This window comes from Panthera onca, chromosome C1, assembly GCF_046562875.1.
Source record: "Panthera onca isolate mPanOnc1 chromosome C1, mPanOnc1 haplotype 2, whole genome shotgun sequence".
Classification (NCBI taxonomy): domain Eukaryota; kingdom Metazoa; phylum Chordata; class Mammalia; order Carnivora; family Felidae; genus Panthera; species Panthera onca.
This window is the reverse complement of record NC_138346.1, coordinates 18,850,063-18,869,792: the sequence shown is the minus strand read 5'-3', so window position 1 is coordinate 18,869,792 and position 19,730 is coordinate 18,850,063. Positions and strand designations below refer to the sequence as shown.

Sequence of the window (19,730 nt, the reverse complement as noted above, 5' to 3'; positions counted from 1 at the left end):
CTGAACTCGAGGAGCCTGCTTGGGATTATTTCTCTCTCACTCTCCCTGCCCCTCCAGCCCTGCCCTCACCTTAAAAATAAATAAACAAACATTTAAAAAAGGTTCCTTAGCAAGGTGATAATGAGAAAAAAGTTGAGAAATACCACTATCATCACACTCTGTTTCCTTCCTTGTGAATGAACCATGGATTTACATCTACAGGAAAATGCTTTGCCTAGTTCAAGTTTCGTACACTTGGCTTAACTGAGTTGAAGTAATGGCTGAAGACGGAAGAAAGGCAATAAAAACGAGATGAAGGAGCATGGTATCCCGTGGTCCTAAGCCTGGCTGCACTCCGGAATCTTGGAAAGGACCCAGAGTAACTTCCCCTGTCCCTGTGCATGCAAACAGTCATGGTCCCAGCCAAGCTAGCAGGTCTCTGAGGGAAGCTGTGCCAGCAGCTCACATGGGCACCAATCCAAGCATCCTGGATCGACCCACATCTCGTGTCAAGGGCACTTGCTCTGTGCTATAAGGGCATTCGTTTCTGAAACCCACCATGGGAGAAGGCTGGAAGAAAGAAAGTGGGAGAAGCAGTGAAGTAGTTGCTGAACCACAGTCAGGATTATCTTTCCCTGAGTAGGGTGGTGGCTGGAAAACTTGTTGATGCCCAGGAAATGTAACACACATTTATACTCCAATCCCATTTCCCTAAGGACCACATCAGGCTTGGACTTCCACTGGAAACCACAGATAATGAATCAGGAGCCTTAAGTTGAAACTTTGCTTCTAGCCAATAATCACCCCAGGAGTAAAACAGCCCTGAGGAACAAACTGAAACAGGGAAGGCAAACTATCAGGCCACACACCTCTACCTCGCCTCACTCTCCTTCTTAGTGTCAGCTTCCCCAAGCCACCTCCTCCAGCAGAACGTCCTCTACTCTACAGCCAGAGAGCCCTGACAGTGGAGAGGTCAACAGCTGTTCTCCTTCCTTATGTCTCATGTTTCCAGACTGCTCAAGAAATGGGGGCTCTCAGGGCACCTGGGTGGCTCAGTCAGTTAAGCGTCTGACTCTTGATTTTGGCTCAGGTCATGATCTCAAGGTTCATGAGATCGAGCCCAGTGTCAGGGTCCCATGCTTGGAATTCTCTCTTTCCCTCTCTCTCTGTCCCTCACCCGCTCACATGTGTGCACGTGCTCTCTCTCTCTCTCTCAAAATAAATCTTTAAAAAAAGAAAAGAAAGATGGCCTCTCTTAAGGGTCCTCCACACACAGCTTGTTAGGCATGGTGCTGCCTGTACAAATGGGCTAGGCAGAATCTAGGCAGTCCCATGTCACCCCCTCCTGCCCTTTCTATGGAACTAAGCAGACTCATAAATTTTCTAGGGTGATTTTTAGCCAGCTCCTGCATTTAGTGTCAAAATGAAAGGCCACTAAAGCCAGTGCTGTCCTGAACCTAAGTTCAAATACAGAATCTGTATCTTAAACCTCTTCCATCCTTCCCTGTCTCAGGGACATCTGGTCTCGCAGCTGTTGTCAAAAGTCACCCCACCTGAGTATTCCCTGAAAAGTACTACAAAGAGAATATGGGTACATTTGCTGCATATTTACTATGTGCTAGATACTGTCAATGTATTAACCCATTTGCCTTGTTCACTGCTGTTTCCCTGGTACCTAGAACAACAATAACGACTTGTGAGTTGGGGCGCCTGAGCCGCGCAGTCAGTTAAGCTTCTGGCTCTTGATTTCAGCTCAGGGCATGATCTCACGGTTGTGGGATCAAGCCCCGTGTCGGGCTCTGCACTGACAGCATGGAGGCCGTTTCGGATTCTCTTTCTCTCCCCTTCTCTCTCTGCCTATCCCCATGCTGGCATTCTCTCTCTTTCAAAATAAATCAATAAACATTAAAAACAAAGTAACTATTTGTGAAGGAATGAACATGGCAGGCACTGGTATGACCCCGTTTTCCCGAGGTGGTGCCTACTGGCAAGCAGTGGAGTAGGATTAGAACCCAGAGAGGTGGGCTTTAGTGCCCGTGCATACAATGACTACCCTGCTTACTTCCGGAAACAGCAGAATTTTAGTCAAAAGGGCAACACAGCTTTTCCCAGGATCACAACGCTCTCTTGCCTCACATCACAGTTCACTTGCCTAAACTCCCATCCAGCTCAGGAACACACTCTCTCAGGGAATAAGGAAGGAATGAGCAGAGAAAATGGACGTTCTACCTGAAAAGCTGGCCCCACCTGGAACCCTCAGGGGGCTGAGGCCATCCCTCAATTCCATTCCAGCCATTCCCATCATCACTGACTCCGCAGGCATCATCCTCACAATATGCAAGGAGAAGGAGGTGGAGAGGCCCCGGCTTGGGAAGGAGGAACATTAGCTCCATGCAGGACAATGGCAGGGGCGAGCTAGGGCAGGCGGCAGAGATCAAAGGGAGAACATTGGGGTCAGGACTAAGAAAAGCAAATAGCAGTGCCCCCTGCCATAAGTACAAAGGAGCCAGGAGCAAGGTGTACCAGCCACAAAGCAGGTCACTGCCCAGAGTGGGGAGGGGAAGAAGAGACAGGTCAGTCTACTGTATAATGTGTTCATCCGATTAACCCAGAATCAGTGCTACGCAGCAAAAAGCTATTAAGATTCTCCCACGTGCCAGGCACTGCAGGACTGGGGCGAGGGGGAAAGACGTGTACCCTGCCCTCCTCAGAACAGGACTGAGCTAGTCTAAGATTTAAAATAAGAGTCCCTGCCTCAAAGAGTATATTCAGGTGCAAGGAACGGGCAGTGTAGGGTTTTTTCCAGGTGTTGTGTTATCACAGAGTTATAAACAAAGAGTATTAAGAACCCAGAGAAGAAGAAAGAGGAGGAATTTGAGAGTCTCCCAAAAAGCCTGGGGTGGGGAGGGTGACACCTGGCTAGCCGTGCAAGGTTAGACTGTGAAGGTGGGGAGCTATGTGAGGCACAAAGGTGTGAAAAGACAAGACATGTTGATGTATCTCATGGGAAACAGGACCCGAAGGCGAAGTTCATACCCACCAGATTGCTAAGGGCTTTGTTTTTTGAATTAAGGGTATGCCCGTGGGAGTTTCCTTTTGTTTCACAAAGTGGCTTTCTCTACTACACCCGTGCTTGCCAAGGCTTGCTTGGCTCCAAACGAATACTGAATCAAGAGTGAGGGGTCAGAAGCATTCTCCAAGTTTGCCTCTGCAGGCTTTTGGCAACATTTAGCACCTCTTCACTAACCATCACACTGTGACTCTTCAGGAGTCCCACAGCGACACTTCTCTCCCATCTCCAGTTTGCTGGGACTTTGGCCCCTGCCATCTGGCCATATCAGAAGCTTTAGGAAAACCAAAGCTACAGATCCTCTAGGGCATTTTATTTCCCCTTCTTTTCCCTACTGCAGCTCATTTCAGTTCCCAGTGCCCAAACTCCCCTCTGTCGTGGAGCTGTGTCTGTAGCTCCCATCACTATGAGTCCTCAAACTCACTCCCAGGGGTCCAGAAATTCCAAGGCTCCCTCTTACTCTCTGACCCCAGCAGGATCTGCTGGAGAGATCCCAATTGTCTCTTTCCATTAGAAATAAGACGTTAGACAGGGGTGGGGTGCCTGGGTGGCTCAGTCGGTTGGGCGTCCAACTTCAGCTCAGGTCGTGATCTCAAGGTTAGTGAGTTCAAGCCCCAAATCAGGCTCTGTGCTAACAGCTCAGAGCCTGGAGCCTGCTTTGGATTCTGTGTCTCCCTCTCTTTGTACCCCTCCCCAGCTTTCTCTCTCTCTCTCTCTTTCTCTCTCTCTCTCTCTCTCTCTCTCAAAAATAAATAAAACATTAAAAAAAAAAAAAAGAAATAAAAGGTCAGATTCCCAACCTCACTCTCCACCTCCCTACCCACCCTCACCCCACCCCAACTCCATCCCTCCTTTCCTCTGAAGCTGTTTCAGAAAAGAAACTTTTAGAGTCCTGGGTAAAGAAAGGCTGGACCCTGACTGACAGTAGCTCACCCTACTCAATAGGGGCCCACAGCCGAGGAGACTGGGTGTAGGGGACAAAGGAGAAAAGGGAACAGACCAAGTGTCAGCCCTGAGCAGGTCTTTGGTGCCAGCACCAGGCCCAGAAGCCTGTGCAGCGCCCAGCCCCCAGGCCCCCACAGACTGTACTGTCACACACCAGGGCAGAGCCCCCAAAGCATGATTTCCTAAGGGTAGGAGTTCCTCTCCTCCCTCACGCAACCTGGTAAACTCTGCTGGGATGTTCACAAACTTCCTCGCCTGGAGAAAGCAAGTCCCAGTTTAGGAAATCATGGTGATTTGCATCATTAGCTCCGTTTAGGGTTAAGGGCACATTGGAAAATTCTTCTAGGGTCCCACATTACCAAAGGGTTACCAAAATAGCGAAGAAGGAGAAAAACGGTTTAGGAAGATGACTAATTAGAAAGACTCTAACAAACAGAACTCCCCAGTGCTCCTCTCCACCTTCAATCCATTCACCCAACAAATATTTACTGACCATCTACGGTATTCGGGATGATTGAGATGCTGGGGATATAACAGATCGAACACAAGAGATAAGAAAAAAATCTCCTGCTCTCCTGAAGTCTACATGCTAGAGAGGGGGATCAACAACAAACATATAGCTAATTAAAACATACACTCTATCAGATGGTGACCACAGAGAAAAATAAATCAGCACAGGCGTTATGGGATTGGGGCAGGATTGTGCTGCAATTTTTATCAGAGGCCAAAGAAGGCCTCACTGAGAGAGTTAATATTTTTTAACAACCCAAACAGAAGTGAGAGAATGATCCACATGGCTCTCTGGGTCAAGGGACTAGATTCCCAGTTTGCCTGGGTCCAGTCCCCGCTTATGCCTGTTGCCGTTCATTAATAGAGGTCCCTTTCTCCCTGATTCAGTCCTAGTTTGCACGATAAATTAGACAGTCACCCTGTACCAGAGGACGAGCATGGCAGCTATGTGCCTGTGTGTTTGTGTATTTTTTTGAAATCGGCAGTTAATGTAGTTTATTAGCTTTTGTTCTGGAGGATGGGAAGCCATTAGAGTTTACAAAGGAGTGAAATGATCTGATTTACATTTTGAAAGCATCACTCTGAGTGTTGAAGGACCAGAGAAGAAGTAGGCAGATCTTGTAGAAGGCTGCTAGGATGACCAGGAGAGCCTGGGCCTGGGTGGTAGAGGGGAGGTGGCAACGAAGTGACCAGATTCTGGGTATGTCTGAGGGTATGGCCAACAGGATCTGCCGATGGAGTGGGTGTAGCATTCGTAAGGAGTCAAGGATCACCCCATTCCAGAACAGAAGGTGGATGTCACAGAGGGATGATCCAGAAACCGAAAATAAATCCCCAGACCAAAGGAAACCTGAAATGACCTCTAAGTCTGCAACACAGAGCCAGCTGTGGTAGCAAAAGGGTGAGACTAGAAGGAAAGGTGAATCCAATGCCCAGGGGAAGTATCACGGTATAAAAAGAGAAAGCCCAAGCGGCTTCTCACTCAAAGAGGAAGCAGGAAGATTATCCAGGGATTAGAAAAATAAATTCTTAGAAGAAAAAAGAGAAGTAGAAGCAAGCTTTAAGATCTGGCTTGAGAGTCCAAAGACCTGGATTTGTACCTTAGGTCTATTTGCTAGCAGGAACACTTAGGGCAAGTTATTATACTTAATCAATGTCTGATCTTGAGAGAGAGAGAGAAAGAGAGATGGAGGGATGGGTAGATGGGTGGGATCGGGGGGGTAACTAACAACAACTATGGTCATGGTTCATGGAAGGATTAAATGAGAGAGTAGAGGAAGAACCCAAGAAATGTCTGTCCCTTCCCTTTGCAAGGCACACCGAGACTTCTCTTGCCTGGAAAAGTCCAGTGCCAAGGAGGCTCAAGAAATGTCTTGATGCTCTAGTGCAGACAGAGAAACCAGGTCTGACTCAATTATTAACCCTTCCCCACTGCTCTTCCAACAGTTCAGCGAGAAGTCAAAGCCCAGAGCAGGGACACACTGTCATGGAAACCCTGGTTGGTAGCCCTCAGGGAGTTCACTGCCCACCATTGCCACACTAGCCCACTCCTCAGACTCTGGTCAGGACCAAGGCCAGATGGCTTCTGTACCAACAAGTCCTGGCTTTAAATCCTCACTTTGCCAGTCAGCATCTATGTTCCTAACCTTTTTTGGCTCTGTTCCCTCACCAGAAAAGCAAGGATACCTAGTGACACCTGTTCATATGAGACTGCTAGAAGGGTCACACGCAATAATGTAAAGGTTGCCAGCTCGGTATATGTCTCCCAATCTACCCCAAACTGCTCTGTTGCTTCTCAAAGATCTACTTTGATCTCCCAAGTTCAGGACCTACCCAAGAGGTCAAGATCTTGCTTTTCATCCTCCTCACCCTCTTTTTTTTTCTGGTGGGGCAGGTGCGACCCTGGAGAGTAAAGCTACCCTCTCCAGAGGCACACAGAGCACAAGCAGCTTGCTCCCCAAAAAACTTCAGCAAAAGCATTCCAACCAGCCCAATTTGTCCAATGATGCTTCCGCCAGGAACCCTTTCCCACCACCCCTTCCTGCTCCCTAATGTGCCTGGTGCAAAAGGCTCTGCCACGCCATTTCCATTTTAAACCAACACATGCTCAATCAACAAAGGCTATTTGGAAAGTAGAAAAACATAAAACATGACCTGCAGATACATCATCCACAGTTGACAGACAAATGTATTTTGATGGGATTGATCTCTGTTTCTTCAGAGTCTGAGAGAAAAAAAAAAAAACATTAATGGGACAGAAAAAAGAGAGAGATGGCATTAATATCCAGGTTTTGCAAATACAACCGCTGGCTCTCCCTCCTCCGCACTTCAGTTACTCCACAGCAGCTCACTTGGATGAGCAGTTTTGGAGCTTCAAGCAAGATCCAGCCTCTGTCTTGTCCCTCACAGAGCACCCCTGTGAGTTCTCTCAGTTCGCTGATTGCAAATCTTGCTGATTTGGGAGAGAACACAGTACCCTGAGCACACAAGGCACGCTGCCCTTGAAGACGGCATGTGAAGTCCAGACGGCTGAGGCCGCTCCTGTGTTTGGTCTGGGTTAGCTTTGTTTGGGTCTGGGCCCCACCAGGCCTACCCTGACCACTCTGCCCGCCGCTGCTGACCTCACCGTGCTCTCCCGGCAGCCTCTAGCTCCTGAGCACCCGCCCACTCAGCGCTGGGCTCTGCTAAGGAGAGAGCACAGACAGGTCTGGACTTAATCTTGTGTTTGGGGGAAAAAAAAATCTTGCACTGGGGACCCTGCAAATCAACTGCAGTCCATCTTGCCCCTCCCCACGTTAACGCGAGGTGGGAGAATGGCTGCGTGCACGCGTTCTTACATTCAGGCACGCAGGTATGCCGTCTAGTCAAATCAGTAAATCACTTTGTGGCCTGCCCTTCTAATGGGATAATTTTGCTGCCTCTCTCTCACGGTGCTGGAAATGCAATGGAGATAAGATACGCGCATAGTTCAAAACAGTTCGAGATAAAGTCCAGTCCTACTTGTATTATTCAGATTTTTCTGGTTCCACTTGAGGCCTAGTGAGCTCCCTGAACTGCACAGCTAGAAGAGACGGGAGATGGGAAGAGAGACTATAAAAGAGATGTCCAAGTAGATGGCTTAAATAATATTAGTAAGATTAACATTTGGAGACACTTTTAATGTACTAGGTACTAGGCTAAGCATTTTAATGCATTATCTCAATTAATCTCCACAGTAACCCTATCAGCAAGGCACTAAAATCATTGTCATTTTATATATGAGAAAACAAGGGCCCAGAGAGGTTAAGTAACCTAACCAAGGCCACAGCTAGAAAGTGGTAGGGTGGGGAAGTAGAAGACCTGGGAAGCCGGACTCCAGAACGTACCCCTGAACCACTATGCTCTAATACCTCTTAGAGACACCCCACGAGACACGCATGTCTCCCTTCTGCCCCCGCAACCCATTCCCCACAAGGAAGCTGGTCCCCATTCTGAGGTCCAGTACTAGAAGCTAGCCCTCACCTACTTCTTAACTCCCCAAATAGCCCAAGAGGCTGACAGAAGGAAAAGACAGAAGGCCCTCCAGAGAAGGAAAGCCTTACTCAAGCCCTGGCATGTCCTCCGATGGTACTAGAAAATCAGAAACAGGAGTCTCTGGTACAGGGAGGCTCTAGACTCTAAATCTCCTTTTAAAATAAGTACAGCCCCTCAAAGTCATAGCAGGAAGGCCCCTCAGCTCTGCCCCAAAAGAAAAATAATGGTAAAGGGAGTGGAAGTGAAGGGGGGGGTGGGGGCCGCCGCTCTCATAAGAGCCCTTTGTGGTGGCTGCCTCTGAAAGGAGGTTTTGCTAGACAAGGTGGAACTTCTCAAGGTGACAAGCAAATGGTACAGCCTAAGCTGTGACCCTTTGCTCGCTCCAGAGCCACCCCTCCCCTTTGCAGGGCCAAGCCTAAACTGTCCCAAAGCCCCACCCAGCCCCAGCACAAACCGCGGCTTTCTAGTCTGGGGAGCGCCTCACAAGCGGCAAAGGGGCTGGGGGACCAAAGTGGTTTCCTGGGGGGGAGGAATCCTCGGAGCCCCTCAGAAACTTCAGCAGCAGCTCCCACTCCTTCTCCAAGAACAAGCAGCTCCTGTCAGCTCTGGCTCAGGGAGGGGACTCCGGCCAGCCTGTGCTGGGGAGACAACCAGTCTGAATGACCATCAAGCACCTCTCTCAAGTTCAGCCGCCTCACCATCCTTTCCCCAAACGGAGATGAAACAATGTGGTAAAAATCAGAAAGAAAAAGCGTCATATTTAATAACAACAAAAATCACAGCTATAAGGCAGGCACCTGGCTTTGAAAGCTCTGGATCCCTGCCCTGTGCCACGAGCAACTGTTCAGAAGTGCAGATTTCATTTTCTTTCTTGTTCCAGTGGAGAAGAGAGGACAGTCAGCTGGGTCTACAGGACACAGAGGTGATTTAGAGGACCCGCTAGTATTCTCTGTAGGACCTCTACCACTAAAGGGATTCTCTTTCACTCCAGATTACACGCCTGACAGCTGGGAACACAGCCCATGGCGGCTGTCACCTCATGGGCTCCCTGCCCCCACCACCACCGCGCCTTCTGCCTGCTCCCTGTAGGGTAACACAGTATCCTGTCTACCCTGCAGAATCTTACTCTAGAGGGTGATGCACCGCCTCCCCATATACACATAAGTACACACACACACACGCACACTCATGAGAGGGGCCTGATCTTCATGACCTTAGGTAGGTAAAGATTTACTAGGACACAAATCACAAAGGAAAAGATTGATAAACTAGACTACACTAAAATTAGGAACTTCTGTTCACCAACAGATACCACCAAGAGCAAAACAGCAAGCTACAGAATGGGAGAAAATACCTGCAATACATACAAGCAATAACGGACTCATTTCTAGAATATATGAAGAATCTATGGAAAACTCTTAAAAATCAATATGAAAAAGACAAATCACTCAAGAGAAAATTGACAAAAGGCTTGGTCAAATCTAAATGACCAATAATTGCATGAAAATGTACAAAACCCCATTAGTTATTAGGGAAGTTAAAACCACAATAGGGTGCCGCTACATACTTAACGTAATGGCTAATAGGGAAAGGGCAGATGATATGTGTTGACAAGGATTTGGTACAACCAGAACTCTCAGACGCTGCTTGTGTGAGTACAAACTGAGAGTCACTTTGGAAGACTGGCAACATCTACTAAATCTAAACATATGTGTAACGACGAAGAGACCATTCCAATTCTATGTATGTATCCAGTGCAAATGGATAAATTGCGGAATGATCTTACAATGAAATATTATCCAGAAATGAAAATTAACAAAGCACTGCTCTCCACAACACGGGCAAACTTCATAAACATTTTATTGAGTGAAAGAAGTCAGGCATAAAAGAGTATATATCATGTATATAGTTCCATGTATATGAAGTTCAAAACAGGCAAAAATAACCTATCGTATTAGAAGTCGGGACAGCGGCAACCCTTTAGAGATGGCATGTACTGAGCAGAACTGAAAGTTTCTGGTTCCTGATTTGGGTGCTGATTATATGGCCATGCTCACTTTGTAACGATTCTTCAAGCTCTCTGCTTATCATATGGACACTTTTCTGTATATATCTTACACTTCAATTTAAAACGTTTATTAATAAAAGATAAACCACCATGGAAAGCAATCTGGCAGTTGCTCAAAGAGTTAAATGGAGAGTCACTATATGCCCCAGCAATTGTGCTCCTAGGTCTATACCAAGGAGAACTGAAAACTATGTTCATGCAAAAACTTTTACACGAATGTTCATAGCAGCATTATTCATAATAATCCCAAAGTGGAAACAACATGAGTGTAGACCAACTGATGAATGGATAAACAAAATGTGCCATACCCATATAATGGCAAATTATTCTGCCATAAAAAGGAACAAAGTACTGATACTTGCTTCAGAAGATGGATCTTGAAAACATCAAGTCAAGTGAAAGAAGCCAGATGCAAAATGCCCCATATTGTATAATTCCATTTGTGTAAAATATTCAGAATAGGCGAATCCACCTAGAGACAAAGTAGTTTAGCAATTTCCAGGAGCTGAGGGATGGGGGGGAAATAAAGAGTGACTGCGGATCAGCACAGAGTTTCTTTTTTTAGGGTGATAAAAAGGTTCTGGAATCACAATAGCAGCTATGGCTGTACGACCCTGTGAGCATGCTAAAAACCACTGAATCGCACACTTCTGGTAAATGTTAAAGTATACAAATTGTAACTCAATTTTTAAAAGGATTTTTAAAAAAGATAAAGTCTCTGCTCTCCCCCCTCCTCTTGCCATTCTCCATTCTGTTTCCTCTTTTAGGAACAGACGCTTTGTGCTCGCTTCGGCAGCACCTATACTAAAATAGGAATAGACGCTTAGGCTCTCAACAGGCTTGGACAACTTTTAAAGGGCTTTAATACAGTCAGTGGAGCAGACTCCTGCCTAGTGACTGAGTGACCGGAGTTAGCACAGAACAGGGACAGAACACAGGATCCAGAGTCACACGCGCCCGACTCTGAAAATACGCCCCTCCCCATTTACATATCCATTTTATGATCTTAGCTAAGTGACTTAATCCCTTTGAGCCTCAATTTTCTCTCCATAAAATGAGAAAAATAATTCCCATCAATGAGGGTTGCCGAGAGGATTGTTAAATGAGATAATGTGTGAGACGTATTAATCACATTCCTTTGAGAGTTCCAAGCAATTTGTGTTCCTTGAAGGCAACCAGAAGAAGCACTTCAATCAGCTGAACAGTGTGGGCTTTGGAGTTGAAACGCTTACACTTGGATCCCCAATCCATCACTTTATCTTGCTAGTAGCCCTTTGTTTCTCCAACTGTAACCCCAGGAATAATAATACTACCTGCGTTACAGAGTTATCATGAGGATTAGATGAGATAATGCATGTGAAATGCTTGCTACGCTGCCTGGCACACAGAAAGCGCTCAATAAATATTATATTAACTGTTATTAGCAATTCAATCATTCAACGAAATTGTTGAATATGCCACACAGTGTGCCATGTCCTAAGGATAAGATGGAGTTCACTGCCTTCAAGAAGCTCATATTTTGGTTGAGGAGTCAGACCCATAAACAAATAATTGTTCTTCGTGGCCAGCCACACACTAGAGCCTTTGATTCCCAGTCAATAACACCAGGTCTAAGGTATTATAAAACAAAGCTGGATATGTAAGGAACGGTGTGGGGTGGGGGCAGCGGCGAACACACTAACCATGAATCAACAGTAGACCCTCCTTTTTTTTTTTTTCTATAAATAGCCTACAAGAATCTAGATAAATAGGCATGCAGACTTCCTCCTCGGCATTACTTCTAACTGGCTAGGGGTTTAACAGCATCTCTTATATATCTATCCCCTGCTGGCTTCAAAGCTGGTCCCTTCTCATCTTTTAGATGTCTGTTTAAATGTCACTTCTTCAGGCCCCTGGACCATATCATCTAAAGTATTTGTCCTTATAGAACTCTGTTCTTTTCCCTCCAAACAATTACAATAATTTTCAACTGTTCGTTTGTTTACTCATTTCCTGCCTCCCCAACCAGGCTGTGAGTTCCTAGAATTCAGGTTCATTCTGCAAATATTTACCAAGTGTCTACTATGTGCCAGGCTCTGAAGTATGTGCTGGGCGTTCAGTTTGGGGGTACAGACATGACTACTTCGCTCATGGAGCCTACAACCTATATTCACTGAGCTTTGGGATGGAAGTTTTTCCCAATCCTGGCTGAGGATCTTCTTTTGACTAGCTCAGTTAGATATGGGCCCTTGACTGCCAATCTCTCACTCAGTCCAAAAAACAAGAGGCTGGAACTCTGGGGACTTCTTAGTTCTTCCTTTTGCAGTCCTAGATTCCCATAACCCAGTAGAGTTTAAGTTAGGGCACACGGCACAACCTCAGAGCCATTTCTGCAAGTTCTTATTTAAAAAAGCTATTCAGGGGCGCCTGGGTGGCTCAGCTGGTTGAGTGTCCGACTTCGGCTCAGGTCATGATCTCACGGCTCGTGGGTCCAAGCCCTGCGTCGGGCTCTGTGCTGACAGCTCAGAGCCTGGAGCCTGGGTCCTGCTTTGGATTCTGTGTCTCCCTCTCTCTCTGCCCCTAACCCACTTGCATTCTGTCTCTGTCTCTTTCAAAAATAAATAAACATTAAAAAAAAATTTAAAGCTATTCATATCAGTTTGCTAGGAGCAAAAACTGTTGGTATCAGCAAAGGATGTACTAATTGGGATAGGAGATGGGATGGGAGGTGGGGGGAAGAGAGGCAAGGGTCTCCCTAAGTCCTGCGGAGAAGGAATAACTAGACCTAGAGGTTCTGAGCCCTTAGCACCTTTCAAATTCAATGCCCTGAGATTTTCTGATGGCAGCTTCCCACAGTCTGAGCTTCTCTATCACTGAGCCTGACTTCATCCCAAAGTCTGCTTCCTGCTAAAGCCAGTCTGAGGTCCAGGGATGCTGAATTAGACTCTAGTAAATATATTCTGCTGCAAGTTTTCTGGGAATAGGTAAAGGGAACACTGTTTTCCAGGTCTGGGGACTGGGAGATAATAAAATTCAAAGGGTTATTGAAAAAGCTGCTTTAAATTCTTTATTAAATAAACAAGGGTATACACGCATGTGCACGCACACGCACACATACACAGAATAAATCTTGCTTAATAGCAGGAGATAATTCCCGAAAGCAGGATCAAGGAAAAAAAATCTCAAGCTACAGAAACAAATAAATTTAGTCACTTACTTGGCACCTTCTGTGAGCCAGATTATGCTAGGTCCAAAGAAATAAATGAATGATTATGGGTTCAGCAAAGTATGTTCAGTTCTATGATACAGGTCTGTGCCCAGTCTGCCTTGAGAGAACAGCAGGAAGCAGGCAGGATTTTTCACCCTTGTCAGGGATTTCCAAACTCTGCCCCCAAACTCTCTGCTCTTAACCTACGCTGGAGACAAACGGAAGCAATGCCATGGGGTAGACCTGGAGGGTGGAGCTGGGGTAGATATATGTCCGTTAATTCAGAACAGCACACTGAATTGAAAATAGGGGGGAAATCTACAGGAACCAGCGAACTAATAGCCCCCAGCCCAAATCACTGTTGCCAGATTGATCAGAATTAGTGGCATGACTGAAGGAAGGCTAGCAAGGAAAAACAGTGTCAGGTAGGGAATGAGATTTTGCAGCTACATCTGTGTGATATTGTCACAGGAAAATGAGATTCTCTGGAAATCTCTGCACTCAAATTCCTAACTCAGCCCCAGGTTAGAAGAATGCATGTCCTCAGCATTAGCCTCCCTTGCTCCTCTTTGAGCAGATAGTAAGTATCATGTTGTTTTCCTGGCATAAAGACTGCATATCCTAGATGAATACACTGAGCACATCTATGACAGATTAAACATGGAAGCTATAATTTGGAGAAAATGCATGTGGAAAGAATGGCTCTTCCAGGATCCATGATCCTGGCTGGGGGAAGAAGAGATTTTTTTTTTCACTCAGTATTAAAACTTTACTATTAATTCCAATTACAAACTGTGTTTTCTTGCCATACTAACATGATGCTACTACTTAGACGATCAGTAGATCTCTTTCTGGATTCATATTGATCTATCCACATTCTACTGGTTCCTTTGACAACCAACACTACATACTTTCTTTTCTTTTTTTTTTTTAAAGATTGTATTTTTAAGTAATCTCTACACCTAATGGGAGGCTCGAACTCACAATCTAGAGATTAAGAGTCGCATACTGCACCAATGGAGCCATTTTCCTAGAGAGATGATACAATACAAGTAGGAAGAAAACTGTTCTCTATATCAAATACAAATGACTACAAAGTAAGTTAAGGTGGCCAGGTCACTTAAGCTCCCTTCTCTGGAGGTGTATTCTATTCACCCACATACCCCCATAAAAGGGCAAGATGAGGTGGTCAAATCTGTACTATGTGACCCAGATCTCCTGGACCCAGCTAATTAGACCAAGGGTGGACATCTGACCCAAGAGAACTCAATCCTTAGACCAATCAGATTCTCTCCATCCAATATGTGACCCAAAAGCCATAGAGCAGGCATTCTTTGCTTTTTTGTGTGCCAGGGACTCCTATGAAGTCTGGTGAAGGCTGAGGACTCTTCCAAATATGTACAAAAAAACATACAAGAGGGGTGTCTGGATGGCTCAGTCGGTTAAGCATCCAACTCTTGATGTCAGCTCAGGTCATGATCTCCCAGTTTGTGAGTTCGAGCCCCACATCAGACTCTGTGCCGACAATGCAGAGCCTGCTTGGGATTCTTACTCTCTCCGCCCATCCCTTGTTCACAGTCTCTCTCTCTCTCTCTCTCAAAATAAATAAACATTTAAAAAAAATAAAAAATAAGACATAGAAGATTACAAAGAAAACCAATGAATTAAAATGGTGTTTTTTAAAATATTTTTTAAAATGAGTAATACATTAATATGTATGCTTCTTTATTAATATATTAAACTACAAGATCTAGCCGTGGGCCTAATAACTTGTCATTTCAAACAGCAGTGAATATAAACTATATTTCTTGATAAAATTTCATATATAAATTATTTCATATATAAAATGATATAAAAATATCTGTAATATCTATTGGTGACAAAAATTGTAGGCGCTGCTAATGCTGTAGTGGTTTCTGTTTATAAGAGAAAGAAATGCCAAATTTCAATTACAGGTTAATGAAGATAAGGTTGCAATTTTCCCCTCCACCCGATTCACGAATCCCTGAATTCTAAGCATGGATTTTCAAGGGAACCACGGACCTTTGGGTAAAAAAAAAACCCTGCTGTGGACTTTCACTGAACAACAGTGGATGCTTAGTTAGAACGGCCACGTAGAGTTAGTCCGAGTGAGCAACAAGTCAAACCAAAGCCCCGTGCCAGTCAGTAGTTTGTGGGAGCAGAAGCAAACTGGCCAGGGGGTGGGCATGAGGGATAAAAAGTGATTTGAGATCTCTGGGAAAGAAGCCACCTTTCCAGCCCCTGTGAGGCACGGTTAAGTGCCCTGAAATTAGGTACCAAGAGATCTCTCTGTGCCTTTTCAGTATATTCCCTTTTCACTTAAGCTAATTGATGAAATTTTCTTCCTGACAATTAATTGCTGAGATAATATTTAAACAAACAGGGGCACCTGGGTGGCTCAGTTGGTTAAGCATTTGACTCTTGATTTTGGCTCAGGTCATGATCTTGTGGCTTGTGAGTTTGAGCCCCGCATCAGGCTCTGAGCTGAGAGTGTGGAGCCTGCTTGGGATTCTCTCTCTCCTTCTCTCTCTGTCCCTCCCCTGCTTGTGCTCATGCTGTCTCTCTATAAATAAATAAACTTAAAAAGGAAAACAAATAAGCTTACTGAGAGTTGATAATACACTATGTATATTTGTGTATATTAATATTCCACTGGATTATGAATTCCTTAATAGTTGAGACTATGTATAATCTTAATTCTGTAAAACCTGTAGCTGCTGGTTTCTGTGAGCCTGCTGTAGAAGACACTAATAATGTCCAGTGGCTCGAGGGCTCAAAGGGAGGGGGAGAGCGGCCTGTTCTCTGTCTATGTGACCAACCCTGGCAGGCAAACCTGGGCAGTTTAGATATTTCACTTGTAGGAGCCAGACAAAATGAAGCAGGATGAAAAATCAATGAAGTCCTGGAACTATCTGGATCATTATAGATGTTTAGGTTTAGGGAGGGCAAGGGCAAGAGGGACACATAAACAGCCAGAAGAAGAAACCAAAGCTGTCAGAGTTCTTCTTGGGAAATGCATCTTAAATAGATATTCCATTTTATTGGGGGCAGGGAGGGACTGAGAGGGATGAACTGTGTCCTGATCAGCCTTCCTGTTAACGAAAATAACACTGATGGTCAATGTCTAAACTCCCATTAGACGAATGTACGTCTGGGGCCACTTCTGTGGAGAAGGGAACAGAATGACCCTCAGGCTTCCCCAGCTGCTCTGCCCACTGTTTTCAACCCACTGAGGGTAAACAGGAAAGAGGGACAGGGGATGGAGGGGAATGGGGCTGAAAATTACTGTTAATTGCTTTAAAATGCAGTGACTGGTGGGTACACGGTATTTGCTTTATTATCCTTTATGCCTTATGTACATCATATATTTTCCTTTATATGTACCACTATTTTATAGTGAAAATACTTTATTTTATTATTATTTTTTTAAATTTTTTTTTCAACGTTTTTTATTTATTTTTGGGACAGAGAGAGACAGAGCATGAACGGGGGAGGGGCAGAGAGAGAGGGAGACACAGAATCGGAAACAGGCTCCAGGCTCCAAGCCATCAGCCCAGAGCCCGACGCGGGGCTCGAACTCACGGACCGCGAGATCGTGACCTGGCTGAAGTCGGACGCTTAACCGACTGCGCCACCCAGGCGCCCCTATTATTATTTTTTTAATTTGAGAGAGTGCATGCACACAAGCAGGGATGAGGGAAAGAGGGAGAGAGAAGGAGAATCTCAAGCAGGCTCCACGTCCAGCATGGAGCTCAACGTGGGGCTCAATCTCATGACCCTGGGATCACGACCTGAGCCAAAATCAAGAGTTGGATGCTCAACTAACTATCTGAGCCACTCAGGTGCCCTATAGTGAAAATATTGTAAAAGACACAGTGAAAACCAGATCAAATCAAACATCAAAAACATGAAAAAGTGAAAATTATTTAACACAATATCTGCAGTAACTACCAAAGTCCAAGCATGGTGGTAAGTCCATTGAGGGACATGCTCTCCAGACCTGTGGCCAGTGCCTGGCCCCTCTGGTCTCTGAGTTTAAAGAAGGGCAAGGATTCCAAGGATTCTGAGATTCTAGAAATAAAAATTCTGGATACAAAGTCACTTTCCAGAAAGACAAGAAGACTGGCAGTTTGTGGGTTAGGAAGCTGAAGTGCTTGAAGGTCAACTGCTAGGCCCCAGTTACCTGCTACTAGTTTAACTCAAAATACTCATTCACAACAGGGCACCAGCTAACCCCCTGGCTGGGGTGGCAGTGGAGGGACGTGACCTAAATGTGTCCAATGATGCACTAAAATCCAGTGCCTACCTAGGTTAGAGCAGGGCCTAACGAGGCATCAAAGAGATAGCAGAGGAGGATGGAGCAGAGACAGACGAAAGTGGGGGTTAAAAGATATGCTTCAAGTTAGACCTCAACTCAGAACAGGAGTGTGGTCGTGATGAGGGTGGGTGGTGGGAGAAGGGGGCTGGAGAAAGAGAGAAGCGTGAATCTGCACAGGAGTCAAGACAGGTCTGATGAGGAAATTTTCCTAAATGGATGTGATCAGTCCTGAGGCTAAAAGCTGCTTTCTGAGACTTCAGTCCCTCAGCCCAGGATTTCTACACTCCTTGTCCTCTCTCCTGGCTGCAGCCCAGGTACTCTAAGATCATTTCTAGGTATAGTACATCTCGTGCTCTCTTGGATCTAGGTTTCACTGAGGAGGAAGGATGCCCTGGTTACCTAATTTAGTGCTTCCTACTGATATACTCCTCACTTCCTTGCAGGAAGCCATAATCTTGTGGGTTTAAGATTCCCAGTGAGTTTGCTAAACCCCTAAACCCAGGCTCACTTAGGAGGCAAGAGCAGGCAGCCCTGACACCAGGCTGACCCTAGGGAACAGAAGAGCTACTCCAGGGTTCATCTCCAGGTGAGGGGATGAAAGAAGGACCAAACCTAGGCTCTGGTTACAGGGCATCTTGAACACCTGCTGACAATAAAACATTTTCTGTCAAGGCTTTGGCCCTCCAACCCACCAAAACAGAGGAAGAGGGTGGGAGAGGAATCTTATTCTCTCTGATTCCCACCCCAGGGAATAACAGCTCCCACCCCAATGCCACCCTAAAAGCCACTAGCCAGAGCACAAGGGCACCTAAGGGAGAATCTAAAGGAAGGACTGACCAAGGGTCAAGAGACCATATGGGTCCCTTCCTAATAAAGGGAAAGCAGATAGTAGACATGGGAGAAAGGCTAAGGAGACACTTGGCCAAGCCATCTTTCCTCCATTCCCATTTGTATTATCTCTAACAAGCAAGGTAGCTTTTGGAAGATCTGTTGGGAGAATAAAGCAGAGAAGGGAAAGGAAGTAAAAGCCAACCATGATAAAAAGAGACCATGTAGCGTGTAGACGTCTCCAGGTCTCCAGGTCTTGAGGAGCTTATCTTTCGCCAACAGTCCTAAGTGTTAAAGGAGCTCACCACCAGTGCTTAGCACATGTTTTTATATCAGTAGAATGCTTTACACCTGGTGGTCACTTAACAACTGTCCCCTGCCCAGCTCTTTCCCCACATAATCAAAACCTTAGTTCATGCAGACCCTTAGCCTGTGCCCATTTCTTGTGCCCAGGACTGATCAGGAAGAGCCTTACCAGAGCAGCAAGAGCCAAGAGTGAATAGGAATGGCGCCATTGATAGCAGGAATTAGTTTCTCAATCAAATTCTTAATAACCTGGGATCTAGTTCAGAGAGAAGGGGCATGGGCACTATTATAAATGCAGCTGGAGAGGGAGCATCATCAGAAGAATGTTAAAAGAGCAAAGGGGCAGGTTTTAAGGCAGACAGGAAGTAAGAAACATTCTCACTGAGGTCATAAGGGGCGCTGAAGACAAAAAACCAGAGGTATAGTCAGTTAGACTATATCTGGGTTGGGACCAAGAAGAGAAGCTTTGAGAAGCTGACAAAAAGTAAGAGGGTCAGTAAACCAAAACGTAGATTGGGGGAGAAAGGTGGAGACTCACTTACTGAGGGGCACCTCGTGCAAAGCATTTTGCCTCATCCAGAAACCCTTCCTAAAACTGGATCCCAAAGCCCAGAAATCAAAGAACCATATTGAGAGAGGGACACTTGGAGAAGAAGGAAACATGAAGTTCTAAGATTTCCTTCTTTCTAAATAATTCAGGGCAGGAGGAAAGTGAGAGGGCCAACTTCTTGCTATTTTGGTCTTTTTTTTTTTTTTTTTTATGACTTTGAACTTTGTATTGCATAAAGTTGGTAGAATTTTGCAAGACTAGTCCCCCAGGAGGGGAACACCTGATGAGGGAGAAGAGTTGGTAATAAGCCAGGAAAGATTCTGTAAATATAAGGTGCTGCAGAGACACACAAAATTACTGCTCATTGGACTCAACTGGGCAGTCACCTGTGCTCTGTGATCATGCCTAAAACTAGATGGACATTAATTCAACAGA

At 45.4% G+C, this 19,730-nt stretch overlaps 1 protein-coding gene across 5 annotated transcripts in view; it reads right to left on the bottom strand.

The window, feature by feature from the left end:
• Positions 1-19,730, bottom strand: part of NHEJ1 (non-homologous end joining factor 1) — an 81,223-nt gene that overhangs the window by 3,147 nt on the left and 58,346 nt on the right. Inside the window, exon 6 of one of the 5 annotated variants that reach the window (XR_013557179.2) lies at positions 6,659-6,728. The exons of the other annotated variants lie outside the window; for them this stretch is intronic. The gene's annotated coding sequence lies outside the window, so the exon portion shown is untranslated. The remainder of the gene's footprint in view (positions 1-6,658; positions 6,729-19,730) is intronic. 5 annotated transcript variants of the gene reach the window in all.